Genomic DNA, 21,757 nt, shown 5'->3' with positions numbered 1-21,757 from the left:
CCAAAAGACTGCAATGGCTGGAGCTGGGCTGATCTGAAACCAGTAACCAGGAGTTTCTTCTTGATTTCCCAAGTGGGTGTGGGCCCAAAAGCCCAAGCATCTGCAGATAACAGGACTTGAAGTGAAGCAGCTGGGACAGAACTGGTGCCATCTGGGATGCCTGCATCAGGCAGAGGCTTAACCTGCTATGCCACTCTTAATATCATGGATTGGAAGTTTGCGAATTTTAGGTGCAGAGAAAGCATCCAGCTATCTCTGTGAAGCATAACTCTCTATGGTAGGATCTGGATTAAGTCATTCTAAAGGCAAGCTTCATTTTCCAGAACTGCGAAGTGAAAATAACTTTTCTCTGTGTTTAATCTTGTATTCAAGCACTAATTAATCAATTACTGATACACTGACTTAATTACACAATCCCATTATCATTTTAAAACAATTCCACTTTTATATCTTCATTTCCAATAAGTTCAATGTCCTTCATTTTGGATAATATGCAAATCTGAAAATTGTTCACCACAATAAAACTGTTTGGAATTATTTTAATAACCATGAGTATATTTGGATTTTTAATATATTTCTTAATATGCTTCATAATATTTCTCTCTAAATCTTTGAATTTCTTTTGTATTTTTTTTGGACAGGCATTGTGGATAGTGAGAGAGAGAGACAGAGAGAAAGGTCTTCCTTTTGCCGTTGGTTCACCCTCCAATGGCCACCACGGCTGGTGCACTGCAGCCAGTGCACTGCTCTGATCTGAAGGCAGGAGACAGGTGCTTCTCCTGGTCTCCCATGGGGTGCAGGGCCCAAGCACTTGGGCCATCCTCTACTGTACTCCCTGGCCACAGCAGAAAGCTGGCATGAAGAGGGGCAACCGAGAAAGAATCCGGCATCCCGACCGGGACTAGAACCCGGTTTGCCGGTGCCGCTAGGTGGAGGATTAGCCTATTGAGCCACAGCGCCGGCCTTCTGTATTCTTCAATGTAGCACCATTTTGTGATTATATTCTGCTATTAGTATTTCTTACATCTGTGCAGAAACCATTCAACTTTCTTTGTACACACACACTGTAACCAGAGAACTTCCACTTTGATTATGGCCTTGTCTAAAACTGATGGAGTTTGTGGTCACAAAAGTCTTCCATAGCCTTGGCAGCTCATGACAAGAGCCTTGGGTGATCACTGATATCATAAATAAGAGTGTCAATTGTTAAATCAACAACAGGAGTCACTGTGTACTTATTCCCCATGTAGGACCTCTGTCCTCAATGAGTTGTACTGTAAGAATGAACTGCAAAATTGTTGTTTTCAAACAGTACTTTTACACTGTATGTGTGTATGTGTGCAAACTGTTGAAATCTTTACTTAGTATAGACTTGCTCTTATTAAAAATGAATCTTAAGGAATGGGATGGGAGAGGGACTAGGAGGTAGGATGGGAGTTGGAAAGGGAGAGTGGGTATGGGAGAGGAACCACTATAATCTTAAAGTTGTACCTATGAAAATTGCATCCATTGAATAAAAGCTTTAAAATAAAAAAAGTGTTGGAGATGTATGGGATACTATCAAATGACCCCATGTTGGGTCTTAGAGATTCCTGAAGGTATGCAAAGAGAAAATGGATTAGAAAGTTGATTCACTGAAATAATTACAGAAACTTTCCCCAATTAGGAGAAAGGGACATTCATGTACACTAGGAACATAGAACTCCTTATAGACATGACCAGAAAAGATATTCACCACAACACACTGTAGTCAAATTTTCAATGTAAAACATTAAAAAAATTCTAAATCCTGCAAGAAAGAAACATCAGATTACTTTCAGGGGATATCCAGTTACGTTCACATCTGACTTCTCATCAGAAACAATATAGGCTCAGAGAGAATGGTGAGACATAGTCCATATCTTAAAACAAAACTGTCAACCCTGAATACTGTACTGTGCAAACCTCTAATTTATGAATGAAGGTGAAATAAAGACCTTCCACAACAAGAGAAATTGAAAGAATTTGTCACCACTCACCAAGCCTTACAAAAATGCTTATAGATGCGATACACAGAAACACAGAAAGATAGCCATCATTATGCAGGAATATGAAGGCAGAAAATCCCCCAATAAAACTACAAAGGAAATCTAAGGCAAACAACAGGAATGTTTACAACAGGAGTGTCTCCAGTGAAGAGGCAAGTCCTAACTTATCAATAGTAACCTTGAATGCAAATGGCCTAAACTCCCCAAGTAAAAGATACTGGGGCCAGTGCTGGCATCCCATGTGGGCAATAACTGGCATCCCATGGGGGCAATCTGATAGAGGGATGGAAACTGACCACTGTCACTCAGAAGAGGTTTAAAAGACCCAAGAGTCAGCTAAGGGAAAATGCAAGAAATCTGTGTACGGTTAATGACATAGTGTACAGTATTATTCCTGAAGGGAATTAAGCAAATGGTGAAAGTGTCACAGAAAATTGAATATTTCATTTTTATCACCTCCCACTACATAAGAACTTCCTCAATCATGAGTTTAGCTCAGAGGTTGAGGAAAATGTTTCCATTTTCACTTCACCTGTGATACCTCAGCATCAGAGCAAATGTGGTGACTCCTCCAAATCTCTGCATGCCTGCTCTTTAGATTACACACTATGACTAAAGCTTAAGGTGTCAGTCATTTCAGTTTTGGGCACTTAGTAAGGTACTTAAGGTAATGTGCTTTTTCCTTCTATTTCCCATACACACTCATCTGTGAAATTTTGTAGTATTCCAGCAGTGCCACTATTTGGACACCAATATTCATTCCTGAAATTACTGCTACAGATTTGCTGTTTCCTACACATGTAATTAGGAACGCCCCTTTCTGGCCCACAAGCCAGATGAAGGGATTATCCATCACCATCACACCACTGTGCATGACATTATAGAGATCAAATCCCAAGGTCACTTTGGGTAAAAGGTGGGAGTTCTTGATTCCCTCAATAGCAAAAACCAAGGCCAGAACATACTGGTAGTTTTTGGACTGAAACCTGCAGGAAAGGCACACGGATCTTAAAAGGAAAAGCCTCCAATCCAGATTATCATCAATTCTACTCCCATAACTGTTACAATTGCACTGTTCTGGCCAAAATTCCTGAGTTCCAATCATTCTTTTTACACCTCCTAAGGATAGAGTGTGAAGACGGTCGTATTTGCTGCAGGACACACCCTCACAAGAATCAAAGCTGCTACTACCTTAATCCTGGCTTCTCGTCTAAATGATTCTGAAAATATGCTCTGCTATTACATCATAAAGTCTTGGGCATGTTATCACATGGCTGTCCATGCAGCCAAAGAACATGATCTTTTTGTATGCCTACCTCATCAATTTAATTCATTTCTGGCAACATCTTCTAAGTTATGATATTTGATATCTAAAGTAAATATTTTTTTAAAACTTTTATTTAATGCATATAATTTTCCAAAGTACGACTTATGGATTACAATGGCTTCCCCCCCATACCGTCCCTAAAGTAAATATTACAATATGCTCTGGAATGCCCTCTCTACATTTCTTGCAAATATAGGAAATGGATTCAACTTGTTAATGAACACATGAACAAAGGAATGGCACATCTCTTTAGCACTACCTCTATAGATGTTTCTTATATTCACAAACCACAATGATTCTTTACATTATTACATCATCAAATGCTTCTTGAAACAGTAATCATATACTTCTAAGGGTGCAGTTTGTAATGGGAAGAGAGAGTAACTCAACTGAAGGCTATGTGATCAGAAAGAGAGAAGATGTCAGACTATTGAGAATGGTAGATGGAAGTCTGGACTTCATCCAGAAAAACCTCTTCCCCATAAAACTTGCCCATCAACCACCATCACAAACCAGGAAAATGAAATCAGATTCAGAACTCGAAAGAAGAAGAACAGTGAAAAGGGAAGAACACTTTAGAGAAGCCTGAAACACTCACAGGGTGGACTTGAAACACTGGGCTATGAGACCCACGGTGCCTAAAATTAAGACAGATAATCCTTTACTTGGAACACTAAGCATATGTTAAAGTAAATCATCAGCATTGGTATCAGTATTTACTCCAAACAGGCCTTATTCATTCAATTTTTGTTACAGAATTCAGCATAAATAGCCTTCCATGCAAAGAACACAATGGATTTCTATTTTCTGGGATCTGATATTTCACAAAGAATGAAAATGAGGAGCCCTTTGTATTTATATTAGATGCACTGGGTGTTGAGTATTGATGAGTATACCACGTCATGTTCACTGCTTGTTAATGGTCACTGTGTGCTCCAGAGGAAGTGACAGTTTTTCATTTCTTCATTCCTGTTATTGTATAATATGTATGTGTGTATATGATATAAATATTGCCTCTTTCTATATTTATATATAAGTGTTCTATACCATATATACAGTTGTTCTACCTCTCTATACTGTTTTTATATATAAATATATAGCTTGTATTAATATTTATTATCCAAATTCCTCATTCATGCTTTGTAGAATGAGGAAATTTGATCCTCGTGAAAAGTATCAAATTATACTCAGTTTTCTACTACATATGTTGCTGGTCTTCTCCTCATTCTTCTACACCTCCATCTATTTCTCCTCTAATTTCTTCCTCCTGCTCCCCCACTGGAATCAAAAGATCTAGAAAGCTCATTGTCACTCTAGGCAATTCTGAGAGTTGCCCTTTTGATCTGTTTTATGCTGTGTTCCTTATTGCTAAGAACAATTTTTCAGCAGTTATTATATATTCTAGATTTGGTCAGTATAACATTGGAGGATATAGTGTCTAAATCTATTTTTAGTTCAATATGAATTATTTTCCAAGTGTCATCAACATAGGTATTTTCTCCTGGATTTGCTGATATTTGATTATGATCTCCAGTTCGCATGGCATTCATCATGGGGGAACCTGGGTACTATTCATAGAATCTACTCTTGAAACTGGAAATTTGCTATCTCCTGGTCTCCATCATTTCAGGGTACACTTAAATGATGTGCTGCATGCATAACAATGGGGAATTGTACTACTAATAATAAGTAAATATTTCATAAATGGGATGTCATGTGCACATATCAAATTAGGACACTTTATATGTGAAGAGAATAATATTACAATACCAAGCTAGTATCCATTAGATTATTTCTTGGAGAGATCTTTGGGCAAATGCCTAAAATACATAATCAGTAGCATCATCTTGGTGGCACAAACTATACTTTTCAAATCATTTGGCTTTAATGATAATGCAATGATCTATGACATAATATCTACTTCTATTGAAGATCTATGCAATGGAATCCTACTTCTTGTAGCATTACAGTAGAAACCAGAAAGTTAGCACCTTCATAAACAGGTGTGAAGGAAACAATTATTCTGTCCTACAAGTTACAATATTCTGTAGCATGAAATTATTATATATTTATATGTGTAACATTTACACTTATCTCTAAAAGAAAATATACTAAAGAGGGGCAGAAGCAGAATGATCCCCCTTCTGGGATGTCTGTACTTTTGTTCAGAAAAAGATAGAATCCGGGACACATCCTACATTTTGAAGATTAGAAGCATTAAAGTTCACAAGTGTAATTCACTATTAAAATATAATTATTATTATATATTTGCCTGAATCAAGCCATTTTATTACTGCTCCATTTGACTTCTTTCCACCAGCTGTCCAGCAATCCATGGGGGAACCTGAAACTTATCTGCCCTGAGGCTCTGCAGCTGAGGTTTTCTGTTCTGATGAATAATACAAAAAGAAAAACATGTTTGTGGATGATCTTCTCCACCCCAGGTGCCAGGATTTTCTCCTTGTCCATGGATACAAAGACTCAAGGGAGAAATTCCTGTTAGTAAAATTTGTTGTATGGGCTTTGTCAAAAAAACCTCTCCATGAACTTTTTGCAATTATATACTTTGATTGCATCAGGGGCCTCAAAGGGAGGCATTAGGCAAGTTTCTGAGATGGCCCAACTCATTCAGGTTTCAAACAAGAACACTCTAGGATCACACATTCCAAAGACCCAGAGAGCAAATGGGCAGCTTCCCACAAACAGTGTCCTGGGTAGCACACATTGCCTTGATGCCACAGAGACCCCAAACCAATCCTGTTTACAGAGATATCCACTAGGACATGTGATTTTCAATCACTGTGGAACTTGTAATCACCCTGAATTTGGAAGTTCCCATTCTGTATGTCAGATCACCACATATTCAGTTGTAAAACAGGAAACCTTTCCACATTACTGTCAACCACACTAATCCTATGATGACTGTTTTTGACCCTACAACCCTGGTCGATGCTCTCATGAGAATTAGGGATTATTTGAATACTTCTCACTTTTTACTATAAAGCAGAAAATACCAGCCAGAAGCCATGTATTTATTCTCACCTCCACATACACCAAGGGCAGGATGATGTCTGCAGACATCTGTACTTTTTGAATTCAAGTGACTTTCAGGACTATTATGTAGGACACCCTCAGGGAAGCTACGTACTGTTAAACCTTTGCCAAATGCACAGACTGAACAACATGAAAGTAAACACAATGGATACCATGTCATGTAGGGAATGATGATGAACAACACTGACTCATCATTTGTGCTTGTATATCAGTGTGAGGTATTGCTAACTGAGTAAATCTAATAAGGAAGGAGACAAGAGGGCATTTAAGAGAACTCTATTATTCCATTCAAAAGTTTCTAAATTCAAGTTGCTCTAAGTGCGGTGCCTAAAATTTTAAGCAAAACAAATTTTCCATTGCCTAGCCACTGCTCTGATGCCATTAGGGAGATTTTCAATAGTAGCACATGCAAAGTGAGATGCTGAATAGGCACAAAATAAAATGAGAATTCAGTGACTTGCGTGCAATGAAAATAGAATGCCTTGCCAAGCTATATTTATTATAAGTACAATGGAGAAACTTATTGTCTATTCAGTTAAAGAAGAAAAGTAAATCTGAATCAGAGAGCAAGTATCTCCTGTCTCTCTAATGTGTAGAAACTAAGAGAAGAGTCAATCTGAATGCACACAGTTCACTGAGCAAAGGTTTGGAATGGAGAGAATGAACTTCATACAATGAGAAGGCTTCAGAAAATTCATGGAAAACGAGTGTTATGAAACATTTATGCATAAACTTCAAACATTTTAGCACCCAGATAGATTATCTATGTTACTTTGGTAAGATAAGTTGAAAATGCTCGTTCTAAGCAAAAATTACTTTCTGACCTATATCTATTCTTTCTCTTCTCTCTACCCATCATTCTTCCTGTTTCCATCTAATTCCTCTGCCCTCTTCATCTCCTCCTCCTCCTCTTCTCTAGAAAGCTGTATATGATTTCTGCCAAACAGGCTTTTGCAGACAGCTTGCAAGTGGGTATGACATATAAATCCATCCTTTCTCTTTGAACAGGTAATCAGTAATAAGAAGATATTATGACACTGGGAAAACTAACAGTTGGAGGTTTACAGTCTAATGCAGTTATTTTAAATTTAATATTGTTTTATTCTGCTGTCATCAACAATGGTCTATTTCTCTTTCATGTGTCCAATGAGGCTGCTTTATAAGGCCTTACTGTGTGAATTTCCATCTGTGAGGTTTCTGTGTTCTTAATATAATCTTTTATTCCACTAGAGTCCATATTGATTTCTCCTGGTCATGGGATGATCTCATGTTGAATAATTTCATATTCTTGTCCTTGACTCAGAGTTTATCTGGGATTCCCAGATTAATTTGCCCATTTGATGGGGACATACAGACAAATCTCCTTTTAGGATGGCTCTTTGCCTTTGTCTGTTTTTGGTTTATGCAAAAATATTCAAGTGTTTGCAATCCACTGCCTTTTTCCTTTTCTTTTTTTTTTTTTTTTGACAGGCAGATTTATACAGTGAGAGACAGAGAGAAAGGTCTTGCTTTTCCATTGGTTCACCCCACAAATGGCTGCTATGGCAGGCGCGTGTGCTGCACTGATCTGAATCCAGGAGCCAGGTGCTTCCTCCTGGTCTCCCATGCAGGTGCAGGACACAAGGACCTGGGCCATCCTCCACTGCACTCCCAGGCCACAGCAGAGAGCTGGACTGGAAGAGGAGCAACTGGGACAGAATCCAGCCCCGACCGGGACTAGAACCCGGGGTGCAGGTGCCACAGGCGGAGGATTAGCCTAGTGAGCCATGGAGTTGGCCAATCCATTGCCTTTTTCCTGGGGTTTTCTCCTCAAGCAAATGCAGCAAAGTAAACCACACCACACTGTTTGAAAGACCTTGATGTTTTGTGATAGAAAACTCATGCTTTCTTTCAGAAAAGAAGGAAATTTCAAATCAGTGAACTTGCTCTTGTGTTAAATGAAGAAGAAGGGAAATCATAAAACACAGGGAGGCAGAATTAGGCAGAGGCTCCTATTTACCCTGTGTGGAGCTGAACACCATTGGCCATCTCCAGATCTATCAGGTAAGACATCAGAGTACATCGCAACAACCTCCCTGTTACAGTAAGTTCTCAACATGATTATGAGGCAAGATTTATTTGAAGATATTGATTTAGGAAAAACCCAGCATATTAACATACACAGAGAGTTCAGGCATTGTCTAAATAATTTCTCTTCATGAGTCCTTCAAAAAATATAACATGCAAACTACCTAAAAGTTAAACTCAGTCTCAAATTATTGGGATTAGGAAGATCACACCATACTCGATCAACTGGATTGCCAGAACAAGGAGAGCAAACAAATTAACTTCCTCATCAAATGCTGAAGTCTGTGTGAGGCAAGACTTTCTGTTCCAAAATAAAAAAAGTTCTACAATATACTGTTCAAGTAAGATGTAAATTTCTAGCCCATGGGAGACAAGGTACATCAGAATTATTTTACATTTCAGGATTACTAGTTTCACCAAAATTGTGGGGAAGAAGCCAGGAGGATGCTCCCTTATCATGATTAATCAGGGAACCCACCCCTACCACTGTCATATCATATCACTGCCAGGTGCAGGTGCACATCCTCTGACCTCCAAAAAGATCTACTGAATGTGAAGGCAGAGAGTGTATCCACCAGCATTCCTACTGTTTCAATATACCTGCCTGGCTAATTCTGATACCAGGTAAGATCTGAAAGCAATGTATAAAGAAATATTAAGGCTATGAAAGTAATCATTGTAAAAGCAGAGTACAGTCATTGTCGAAATATTTTGTTTATGCCCCACTCACAAAATGCAAAATACAAACCACCATAGGCTGCAAATGATATTTTAGTGCCAGCAAGAATCAAATTATCAAATTATAATCAGATAAACTGAAGAGGCAGAATAAAGACAGAGGGGAAAGTGAGTTAAGTTTGTCATCTAACGTTGGGGAGTGAGTGAACAAGACTTGCTATTCTGAATTTTGGATATTTGAAAAATTACAAATTATCTAACATGGATTATAAATAAGTGGAACTTTCCCACTTAGTGGTGAAAAGTTAAGAAAAATCTGTTTACTTCATAGAGACACTGCATCTGACGAAACCATAAAGCCACACTGACACTGGCCCCTAGAAATCCCATGAGGATTCATCATGGTCTTTCCCACAACTTTCCACAGGACTGGGGGAATTCTCTGGGGCTGTCCCTGGGTGGCAGATCTGTGAGGAGCTGAGAGGAGGTGGTGAGAAGAAAGCAGCTCTCTCCCAGGGGTCTGGGGCTGTGCTGCTACATGAGAAGGCAACATGTCTCAAGCACCCCATGCTCTGGATGTGAAGAGGCAAGGTCAAGGGCATTTCCAACCACTGAGGGCTCCTGTGGAGGATGAACCTCCAGCCTCTGCTGTTGCCTGAGAAGCCTCAGCTGAGCCTGTGGCACACAGGCTGTTGACTTGGCTGAATTCTCAATCACTAGGACTGCTAGCAGTGGTCATTTGAAGGCCTTCACTAACTCCCAGTGATGCTGCAGCCCCAGGGCTGCACAATAAAGTTCCCTGGGGGTGGCACTGTATTGCAGTAATGTAAGCCTGCACCTGAGGCACCAGCATCCTAACTGAGTGTCCATTCATGTCCAGCTGCTCCTCTTCTGATTCAGCTCCCTGCTACATCACCTGGGAAAGCAGTGCAGCATGGCCATGTGCTTGGACCCCTACACTCCAGTGGGAGACACAGAGGAATCTCCTGGCTCCTGACCTTGTATCAGCCCCACTCCAGACTTATTGGCCATTTATGAAGTGAACCAGTGGATGCAAGATCTCTCTCCCTCTTTCTCCCAACCTCTCTCTTTGCCTTTTAATTATATAAATGAATATAATCTAATAAAACATTAAAGTAGAGCCGTGGTGGCTCCCCCTCCTTGAATTCCTTCTTTCTTGAGAAACTCATTTAACAGTGCCTTTCCCTCCTTCTGTATCCTATGTGCCCTGGAGAAATAGCTCCTGTCTTGAAACACATGGCCTATTGTCCCATCTTGTGAACAGACCGGCTGGCACACAAGCCTGTCAGTCCAGCGTTAAGTGGCATGGGCCAATAAACACGGGAGACTTGGGTTATTAGAAGCGGGCCAATGGAGGAGCTGTCTCCCAGGCTGGAAGGCGGGACTAGAGAGGGCGGGTTTGAAGGGCTTGAAGAGGCCGCAAAGTCACCTGACCACGGGAGGTTCTGCGCGGGGTACGTGCTGCTTGCAGCAGGCTCCGGGGAGTCGCCATGCCTACAACACAGCAGTCACCTCAGGATGAGCAGGAAAAGCTCTTGGATGAAGCCATACAGGCTGTGAAAGTGCAGTCATTCCAAATGAAGAGATGCCTGGATAAAAACCAGCTCATGGATGCTCTGAAACGCGCTTCTAATATGCTTGGTGAACTGCGGACTTCTATGTTATCACCAAAGAGCTACTATGAACTTTATGTGGCTGTTTCTGATGAACTGCACTACTTAGAGGTCTACCTTACAGATGAGTTTGCCAAAGGAAGAAAAGTGTCAGATCTCTATGGACTTGTACAGTATGCTGGAAACATTATCCCAAGGCTTTATCTGTCGATCACAGTTGGAGTTGTATATGTCAAGTCATTTCCTCAATCCAGAAAAGACATTTTAAAAGATTTGGTAGAAATGTGCCATAGTGTGCAACATCCCTTAAGGGGTTTATTTCTTTGAAATAATCTTCTTCAATGTTTTCCTTAAATTCATTTGTTTCCACTAACAAATCTAGGCCTACCACTGGCTCTACCACTGAATTCCTATTTAGAAGCTGAAGCATGTTATCACTGATGCAATATGACTATTTTTCCAAATTATGGTTGTATTTCTGATAAGTCATTCTTACAGTCTTTAAAAGTTTAGGTTGTTTTAACTGTCTTTTTAGAACATTGACATGATATTAAATTTAATTTTTTTCCAATTCTGTTCCTCAAATACACTTCTGATGTATTAGACAAACTATTAGGCAACTAATAACATTGCAAAGAGATTCAATTAAGTAAGTTTCAATTATCCTAAAAATGTAAGTGATTCTAAAGTGTATGCCTTATCAAGTTATCTGAGAGCAAAATACAAAAATTTAAAGAGACAATTGTTAAATACAATGTTAACTGATATACTGAACAATAAAATGAATTTTTTTATTTAACTGACATCTGCATAGTTTTTTTATTTATTTAAGTATAAAGGCCCAGTTAAATCAATTCATTAAATTGGTCAAGGCAAGACACTTGAACTACATAATGGGACTTAAAAAACAGTTGGTGTTATAGTAGTTCCTTGCTAATCACACACACATATGTGCACACACACATACACATAGATTGGTAGAGTACTCTTGATATTATATTTCCCCTTATAATCTTGTATAGTGCACTGTTCACAATTTGCAGTGTTTTGAAAACTACATAAATTGGACATGGCCAAATTAGAGAGGTCTGACTGAACTCTTATAAGCCATTTGGAAACTTTGGCTACATTCCCAAAAAGACTGGTTTTTAAACCATAAAAAGTGAAAATTCATATAAAAGCACAACAGATTTAACAGACATCTTTAAAATAAATCAAATTGTAACTTTTTCAAATATGTCTATGAAAGTTGCATGTAATGTCTACATTTAAAAAAAAAAAACTATTAACTGTGTGAATTTGGGAAAGGAAGGAAAATCATACAGTATTATTGCACTCCATGAAATGTGCACAATTCCAAAATGTGCTAGCACTGAAAAACCTTTTTGCATTCAGTATTCCAAGAGGTACAATGAGCTTGCCAAAAAAGCATCTGGTCTGTATTAACAGCTTGCTGTTTTCAGTACAGGCCTTCATAATGTCAGTCATGCTGCTCTTTCAAAATCCATTAATGTAAAAAAGTTTTCAGTGCTGATACGTGGGGCTATGACTGATGGTGTGGGATTGAATCCATATGCACAATGAGTTTCATTTCATTGTCAAAAATTTGAACAAGTTGTTGCATGGATGGAAGGTGACCAGATTCCAGTTTAGACCACACAGGTACATCATTTAAAGTTATCTCGAATGCACCTGTTGACATACACTGGTTCTCAATCATGTTGCTCATGTTGTTAGCATTAAGAAGAAAACCATGATACATGGATAGACCTTATTTTCCTGGGCCCACTGCCAGATACTAATAGCTGGCATGTCATAGAAAGCAAAAGGATCTTTTCCAACAATTATTAAGCCTATTAATACTAGCTTGAAAACTGACAGAAAAGATGCTTTATGTCTATATGTTTGTTAAGAGAAATAATTGTCTTCTTCAATTGGATGTCTGGGGACCACTGGCTAATAACCCACATATACCCCTCAAACACACACCTATAACCTCAGGAAACACAAATCTGAAACCTAAGTGGTGGCCCCATAGCATACTGCCTCTTAATCTTTTGCTGGGCATGCTGCCCAGGTTAGCCAAGGTCTCGCCCCAGGCCACCACCAATGCCACCACCAGGAGAAGCAGCAGAAACCTCATTTTAATTGAACCAGCCATTTCAGCTGCCTTTAGAAAGACTGCATCCAGCTCAAAGCCCTGTACATGTCTTTTTTCAAGTCATGTGACACAAAACCCCACAGCAACTGTGGATAACAATGTGTATGTAGTGTGAACTTTAAATTAGGAGCAACTTACCTTTGTAATTCCTGTGGCACACTCTATTACATCCTCAGAGAGAGACAACTGTTGGTTATATGGAGAAAACTCTCCTATTTTCACCTTATGGCCAACACCTTTTGGAAAATTCCAGATGTTGAGAATGTCATACTCAGCATCCAATTTTCTCTTTTGATTCAAATTCACTAGGTCACCAGCAGGATTGGCAAATGGGAGGTCCTTGAAAACAGGTGCAGCTAAAAGAAATGTGTCATCCTCGCATAAGACTGCTCAAAAATTTGTACAACAAATTCAAGTTAGAGAAAGTATCTCTTTGTCAATTATCACAGCTACATAAAGAAACATTTTAGTAGTGAGCCAATGAAGCCAGACAAAGAAAACCTGATAGAGAACTATATCATCGTAAGTCAGATTTCAGTCATTTTCAACCACAAACAAGGACAACCAAAAATCACTAGGTGTGAGATTCAAAGCCTACACACACTCTATTATTTTCTCCATTAATCTATGGCAACAAACAGTTAAATAAAGTTACCCACATACAAATGTGTGAAAATCAGATGAAAAGATTCTCCATCACTGTCACTTCACTGTGCATGACATTAGAAAAATCAAATCCCAAGGGCATGTTGGCTAAAATATGGGGATTCTTGTTGATCTCCTCAATAGCAAAAACAAAGGCAAAAACATACTGGTAGTACTTGAACAGAAACCTGCATGAAAGGCACAAGGATCTACAGGAAAAAGCCGCCAATCCAGGTTATCCTCAATTCTACTGTAATTACTCTTACAGATGGATTGGTCATGGCCAAAAAATTCGTATGTTCTAATCATTATTTGTACATTTACTGAGAACAGAGTGTGAAGATTTTCATATTTGCAGGACACATGTCCTCACCAGAACCAAAGCTCCTACTAACATTTCCTGGTCTACAAGGCTAAACAGTTCTGAAAAATAAGATCTGCTTTACACCAAATGTCTTGCAATTGTTATCACTTGGCTGTCCATGCAGCCAAAGAACTTGATCTTACTTTTGGATGCACACTTCATCAAATTAAATCATCTCTAGCACCAACTACCTCTTCTAAGTTTTTATATTTGATATCATTTTTAATTATTTAATAAATATAAATTTCCAAAGTACACCTTTTGGATTACAGTGGCTTTTTCCCCCATAACTTCCCTCCCACCCGCAACCCACACATCCTGCTCCCTCTCCTATTCCATTCACATCAAGATTCATTTTCAATTTTCTTTATATACAGAAGATCGATTTAGTATATATTAAGTAAAAATTTCAACAGTTTGCACCCAAACAGAAACACAAAGTACAAAGTACTGTTTGAGTACTAGTTATAGCATTAATTCACAATGTGCAGCACATTAAGGAAAGAGATCCTACATGGGGATTTAGGGAACAGTGACTCCCGTTGTTGATTTAACAATTGATATTCTTGTTTATGGCGTCAGTAATCACCTTAGGCTCTTGTCATGAGTTGCCAAGGCTATAGAAGCCTTTTGAGTTTGCCAACTCTGATCTTATTTAGACAAGGTCATGGTCAAAGTGGAAATTCTTTCCTCCTTTCAGAGAAAGGTACCTCCTTCTTTGATGGCCCGTTCTTTCCACTGGGATCCCCCTTGGAAAGATCTTTCATTTAGGTCTTTTTTTGCCAGAGGGTCTTGACTTTCCATGCCTAAAATACTCTCATGGGCTCTTCATCCAGATCTGAATGCCTTAAGGGCTGATTCTGAGGCCAGAGTGCTGTTTAGGACATCTGCCATTCTATGAGTCTGCTGTGTATCCCACTTCCCATGTTTGATTGTTCTCTCCTTTTTAATTCTATCAGTTAGTATTGTCAAACACTAGTCTTGTTTGTGTGATTCCTTTGACACTTAATCCTATCATTATGATCAATTATGAACTGAAACTAATCATGCTGAAAGTGAGATGGCATTGGTACATGCCACCTTGATGGGACTGAATTGGAATCCCCTGGCACGTTTCTATCTTTACCATTTGGGGCAAGTCCGATAGAGCATGTGCCAAACTGTATATCTCCTCCCTCTCTTATTCCCTCTCTTATATTTTAACAGGGATCACTTTTCAGTTAAATTTAAACACCTAAGAATAATTGTGTGTTAATTGCAGAATTCAACCAATAGTATTAAGTAGAACAAAAAAAAATACTAAAAGGGATAAAGTATTAAGTTGTTCATCTTCTGTCAGAACAAGGGCTGATCAAGTCACTGTTTCTTATAGTGTCCATTTTACTTCAACAGGTTTCTTTTTGGTGCTTGGTTTGTTGTCACTGATCAGGGAGAACATATGATATTTGTCCCTTTGGGACTGGCTTATTTCATTCAGCATGATGTTTTCCAGATTCCTCCATTTTGTTGCAAATGAGCGAATTCCATTGTTTTTTACTGCTGTATAGTATTCTAAAGAGTACATGTCCCATAATTTCTTTATCCAGTCTACTGTTGATAGGCAGTTAGGTTGATTCCAGGTCTTAGCTATTGTGAATTGAGCTGCAATAAACATTAAGGTGCAGACAGCTTTTTTTTTTGTTTGCCCATTTAATTTCCTTTGGGTAAATTCCAAGGAGTGGGGTGGCTGGGCTGTATGGTAGGGTTATATTTAGGTTTCTGAGGAATTTCCAGACTGACTTCCATAGTGGCTTGACCAGTTTGCATTCCCACCAACAGTGGGGTAGTGTCCCCTCTTTCCACACATCCCCAACAGCATCTGTTGTTGGTAGATTTCTGTATGTGAGCCATTCTAACCAGGGTGAGGTGAAACCTCATTGTGGTTTTGATTTGCATTTCCCTGATTGCTAGTGATCCTGAACATTTTTTCATGTGCCTGTTGGCCATTTGGATTTTCTCTTTTGAAAAATATCTATTGAGGTCCTTGGCCCATCTCCTAATTGGGTTGTTTGTTGTTGTGGGTTTTCTTTATCTCTTTGTGGATTCTGGTTATTAATCCTTTATCTGTTGCATAGTTTGCAAGTATTTTTCCCATTCTGTTGGTTTCCTCTTCACTTTCCTGGGTATTTCTTTTGCAGTACGGTAGCTTCTCAATTTAATGTAATCCAAATTGTTAAATTTGGCTTTGAATGCCAGTGCCTCTGGGATATTTTCCAAGAAGTCTTTGCCAGTACCTATATCTTGCAGGGTTTCTCCAATGTTTCTAATATTTTGATGGTGTCGGTTCATAGATTGAGATCTTTAATCCATGCTGAGTGGATTTTTGTGTAAGGTGTAAGGTAGGGAGGGGTCTTGCTTCATGCTTCTGCACATGGAAATCCAGTTTTCCCAGCACCATTTATTGACTAGACTGTCCTTGTTCCAGGAATTGGTTTTAGCTCCTTAATCAAATATAAGTTGGCTGTAGACGTTTGGATTGATTTTTGGTGTTTCTATTCTGTTCCATTGGTCTATCCATCTCTTTCTGTACAAACACCATGCTATTTTGATTACAACTGCCCTGTAGAATGTACTAAAATCAAGCATTGTGATGCTTCAGGCTTTGTTTTAGTTGTACAAGGTTGCTTTAGCTGTTTGAGATGTCCTGTGCCTCCATATGATTTTCAGCATCATTTTTCCACATCTGCAAAGAATGTATTTGGTATTTTGATTGGTATCAAATTGAATCTATAAATGGCTTTTGGGAAAATGGACATTTTGATGATATTGATTCTTCCAATCCATGAGCATGGAAGATTTTTCCATATTTTGGTATCCTCTTCTATTTCCTTCTTTAAGATTTTGTATTTCTCATCGTAGAGGTTTTTTAACATTCTTGGTTAATTTTATTCCAAGATATTTACTTGTTTTTGTAGGTATTGTGAATGGGGTTGATCTTAAAAGCTTTTCAGCTGTGGCATTTCCTGGGTATACAAAGACTGTTGATTTTTGTGCATTGTTTTTTTTTACAGGCAGAGTGGACAGTAAGAGAGAGACAGAGAGAAAGGTCTTCCTTTGCCATTGGTTCGCCCTCCAACGGCCACCGTGGCTGGCGCGCTGCAGCTGGTGCACCACACTGATCCAAAGGCCGGAGCCAGGTGCTTATCCTGCTCTCCCATTTGGGTGCAGGGCCCAAGCACTTGGTCCATCCTCCACTGCACTCCCAGGCCATAGCAGAGAGCTGGCCTGGAAGAGGGGCAACTGGGACAGAATCCGGTGCCCTCACTGGGACTAGAACCCAGTGTGCCAGCACTGCAAGGCTGAGGATTAGCCTATTGAGCCATGGCACTGGCCTTGTGCATTGATTTTATATTCTGCTACTTTCCCAAAATCTTACTTGAGTTCTAATCATCTCTTAGTAGAGTTTTTTGGATCCCCTAAATACAGAATCCTATCATCTGCAAAGAGGGATAGTTTGAGTTCTTCCTTCCCAATTTGTATCCCTTTAATTGTTTTTTCTTGCCTAATGGCTGTGGCTGAAACTTCCAGAACTATATTGAAGAGCAATGGTACCTGTCTGGTGCCAGATCTCAGTGGAAATGCTTCCAACTTCTGCCATTCAATAGGATGCTGGTCATTGGTTTTTCATAAATTGCTTTTATTGTATTGAGGAATGTTCCTCTATACCCAATTTGCTAAGAGTTTTCATCATAAAAGGGTGTTGCATAATATTGAATGCTTTCTCTGCATCAATTGAGAAAATTATATGGTTTTTCTTCTGCAAATTTTTAATGTGTAGTATCACATTGATTGATTTGCGAACATTGAACCATCCATGCATACCAGGGACAAATCGCACTTGTTCTAGGTGTTCTTGCATTCTATTGGCCATAATTTTATTGAGGATTTTTGCATCTACATTCATCAAGGATATGGGTCTATAATTTTCTTTCAATGCTGCATCTTTTTCCGGCTTAGGGATTAAGGTGATGCTGGCTTCATAGAAAGAATTTGGGAGGATTCCCTCTTCTTCGATTGTTCTGAATAGTTTGAGAAGAATTGGAGTTAGTTCTTCTTTAAATGTCTGGTAGAATTCAGCAGTGAATCCATCTGGTCCTGGGCTTATCTTTGTTGGGAGGGCCTTTATTACTGTTTCAATTTCTGTTTCAGTTATGGGTCTATTTAGGTTTTCTGTGTCTTCCTGGTTCAATTAAGGTAGGTTGCATGTGTCCAGGAATCTATCCATTTCTGATAGATTTTCCTGTTTGCTGGCATACAAGTCCTTGTAGTAATTTCTGATGATTCTTTTTATTTCTGTGGTGTCTTTTGTTATGTTTACTTTTTCATCTCTGATTTTATTGATTTGGGTCTTTTCTCTTCTTTTTTTAGTTAGTTGGGCCAATGGGGTCTCAATTTTGTTTATTTTTTCAAAAAACCAGCTCCTCGTTTGGCTGATTTTTTGTAATGTTTTTTTGGATTCAATCCTGTTGATTTCTTCTCTGATTTTCATTATTTCTCTTCTCCTACTAGATTTGGGTCTGGTTTGCTGTAGTTTTTCTAGATCCTTGAGATGTGTTGAAAGCTCATCTATTTGGTGCCTTTCCAATTTCTTGATGTAGGCACCTATTGATATAAACTTTCCTCTTAACACTGCTTTTGCTGTGTCCCATAAGTTTTGGTATGTTGTGCTGTTATCCTCATTTACTTCCAGAAAGTTTTTGATTTCTCTTTTGATTTTTTCTATGACCTATTGTTCATTCAGGAGCATGTTGTTCAATCTCCATGTGTTTGCGTATGCTCTAGGGATTCCTGAGTTGCTAATTTCCAACTTCATTACTTTATGGTCTGAGAAGCTGCATGGTATGATTCTAATTCTTTTAAATTTGCTGAGACTTGCTTTATGGCCTAGTATGTGGTCAGTCCTAGAGAAGGTTCCATGTACTGCTGAGAAGAATGTAAAATCTTTAGCTGTAGGATTGAAAGTTCTGTATATATCTGTTAGATCCATTTGGGTTATAGTTTTGTTTAAATCTACTGTATCCTTGTTGATCTTCTGTCCTGTTGATCTGTCTATTTCTGAGAGTGGAGTATTGAAGTCCCCCTGGACTATTGTATTGGGGTGTAAATCTCCCTTTAAGTCCCTTAACAAATCTTTTAGATAAACTGGTGCCCTGTAGTTAGGTGCATATACATTGATAATCCTTATATCTTCCTGTTGTATTGATCCCTTAATCATTATATAGTGTCCCTCTTTGTCTCTCTTAACAGTTTTTGTGGTAAAGTTTATGTTGACTGATATTAAGATGGCTACGCCTGCTCTTTTTTCATTTCTGTTGGCATAGTATATCTTTTTCCAGCCTTTCACTTTCAGTCTGTATGGATCTTTGTTGGAAAGATGTGTTTCTTATAAGCAGCAAATAGATGGGTTTTGTTCCTTAACCCAATCAGCCAGTATCCTGAAGATTTCTGACAATATGTTTTATATTTCTAATTTCCTCTTCTTTTCTTTGATCTGACTGTATCCTTTCCTGTTCTCTGTCTTCTAGGTCCGATATTCTCTCTTCTGCTTCACCCATTCTGTTTGTAAGGCTCTCTATTGTGTTTTTCATTTGATCTATTGAATTCTTCACTTCAGTCACTATCACAGTTTCCTGTTGTACTAATTGTTTCATTTCATTTTGATTCCTCCTTAATATTTCATTTTCACGAGAGAGATTTTCTATCTTGTCCATTAAGGATTTCTGTAGTTCAAGAATTTGTTTTTGAGAACTTTTTAATGCTCTTATCAATTTTTTGAGATCTTCTTCTTGCATTTCTTCTAACTCATCATCTTCATAATCTTGAATTGGGGGTGTCTTTTTCGTTTGGGGGCGTCATGGTGACTTCCTTGTTTTTATTGCCTCGGTTTCTGCGTTCGTTATTTGCCATATTGGAGATATTTGGTTTCTTCACTGTGGTGCTTTTTCTTGTTATACTATGACTCTAGATTAAGTGGACTATCTGTTTTTGATGGAGCCTTAGGGCTTGAGATGGGTGTGGCCTGAGAGCTCTGTTTGGTGTGCCAAAGGTGACACTTCCAGGTTAGGCATGGTAGATCTCTCTCTCTCTCTCTTTCTTTCTTTTTTTGATTCAAAAGGGAAGTAATTCCACACAGCTGAACGAAGTTGGAGGTAGTTAGCAGGCAAATGATATACCCACAGGAGCCAGAGATGGGAAGCTCTTTCCCAAGGACCACACAGGGAATCTGTTCGGCCCTCAGGGTGGGCTCAGATTCTCCTTCACTCTCCCACTGGGTTGCCAAAGTTACAGAATTGTAGCATCTCTGGAGAGTACTCACGTGAATTCCGTGAGTTCTCTCCCCCACCGTGTCTTTTTTCACAGTCTCAGTTCAGTAGCACCACAAATTTACTAGGTCCTAATCTCCTGTTAATTCGCCCCACCAAGAGTCAGGTTTTTCTGCTAGGCTCAGGGCCGGTGCAGACCTGAGGTCGCTCTGCTTATGACGTATGTCTAAGATGGCACCTGCTCTTTGTCTTGCTCGCCCTTGAGAGGTGAGCAGAGAGAGAGAAACCCGTGTCCGTACCAGTCACCTTTTTTTTTTTTATCTCTCTCTCTCTTCTAGTTAGCCTGGTGAACTTTTCCCTCCGGGGTCGTTCCCTCTAGTCTCCTCTCTCCGCTTGCCTTCCGGTGTCTCGGGCTATTGAGGTTCGGCTCACCTCGCGTTCCAGCGCTGGTGTGTTGAGTGTGCCGCTGGTGTCCCGAACTTTGGGCTCCCACGCTCTCCACGCAGGTCCACTGTGAATCACGCGTTCCGGAAGAGTTTCTTCTGCTGTTTCCTCCCCTACTCTTCCTTGAATCTGCAGTATCTCCACTTTTATTAAACTGTCTCTCCCTGGACTATCAGTGTCCTCCCTTCCTATTCCACCATCTTGCCTCCGACCGAATGCACAGTTGCTATATATTATTTTATATACAGTTTTTTCCAGAGGAAGTGACAGTCTTTCAGTTCTTGGTTCATGTTGCAACATCATATGTATGTATGTATGTATATTATATAGATATTATCTCTATATTTTATATATAGGTGTTGTATAACCATGTATAGAGTTTCTATATATTGTTTGATATATAGTGTTCATAAATATTTGCTATCCACATTGGTCATTCATACTTTGTACATAGAATGAGGTAATTTGGAAACCCTAGCTGAATGTATCAAATAATATTTAGTTTTTTATTTCATATTTTTCTGTTTCTCTCCTCATTCTTCTACCTGTCTGTCAATTGCTCATCCTCTCATTTCTTTCACCATCTTCTGCCTGGTGCCAAATGGTCTAGAAGGCTATTTGATACACTGGGAATTTGTGATCTGTTTTATGCCATTTTGATCTGTTTTATGCTGTATTCCTTATCTCTAAGAAGAGTTTATCAGGAATTATTGTATATTCTAATATTGGTGAATCTAACATTGGATGGTATAGTGTCTAAAATTATTGATAGTTCAATATGGCTTGTTTTCCTATTATCATCAACACAGGTATTTTCTCCTGGGTTTGCATGTCTAATATTTGCACTGAAATATTCCAACTATATTATAAAGCTGACTTTAATATTAAATGAGAAATGAATGAATAAATACACTATTGAATGTATAAAATCTGCAAACAGGGGAAGACGCTGTAGCACAGTAGGTTAGCGTCCTTGCCAGAAGCTCCAGCATTCCATATGGGGGCCGGTTTGAGACCCGGTGCTCCATTTATCATCCAGATCTCTGCTATGCCC

General features: G+C 39.0%; 1 pseudogene; it reads right to left on the bottom strand.

Moving 5' to 3' along the window:
- Positions 1–12,176: 12,176 nt before the first annotated feature.
- On the bottom strand, positions 12,177–12,930 carry LOC127489627 (thioredoxin reductase-like selenoprotein T pseudogene; annotated as a pseudogene).
- Between the last annotated feature and the right edge of the window lie 8,827 nt (positions 12,931–21,757).

Source organism: Oryctolagus cuniculus, assembly GCF_964237555.1.
Source record: "Oryctolagus cuniculus chromosome 16 unlocalized genomic scaffold, mOryCun1.1 SUPER_16_unloc_1, whole genome shotgun sequence".
NCBI classification, from domain to species: domain Eukaryota; kingdom Metazoa; phylum Chordata; class Mammalia; order Lagomorpha; family Leporidae; genus Oryctolagus; species Oryctolagus cuniculus.
Note: the sequence above shows the minus strand (reverse complement) of the source record. Positions and strands in the feature narration are given on the sequence as shown.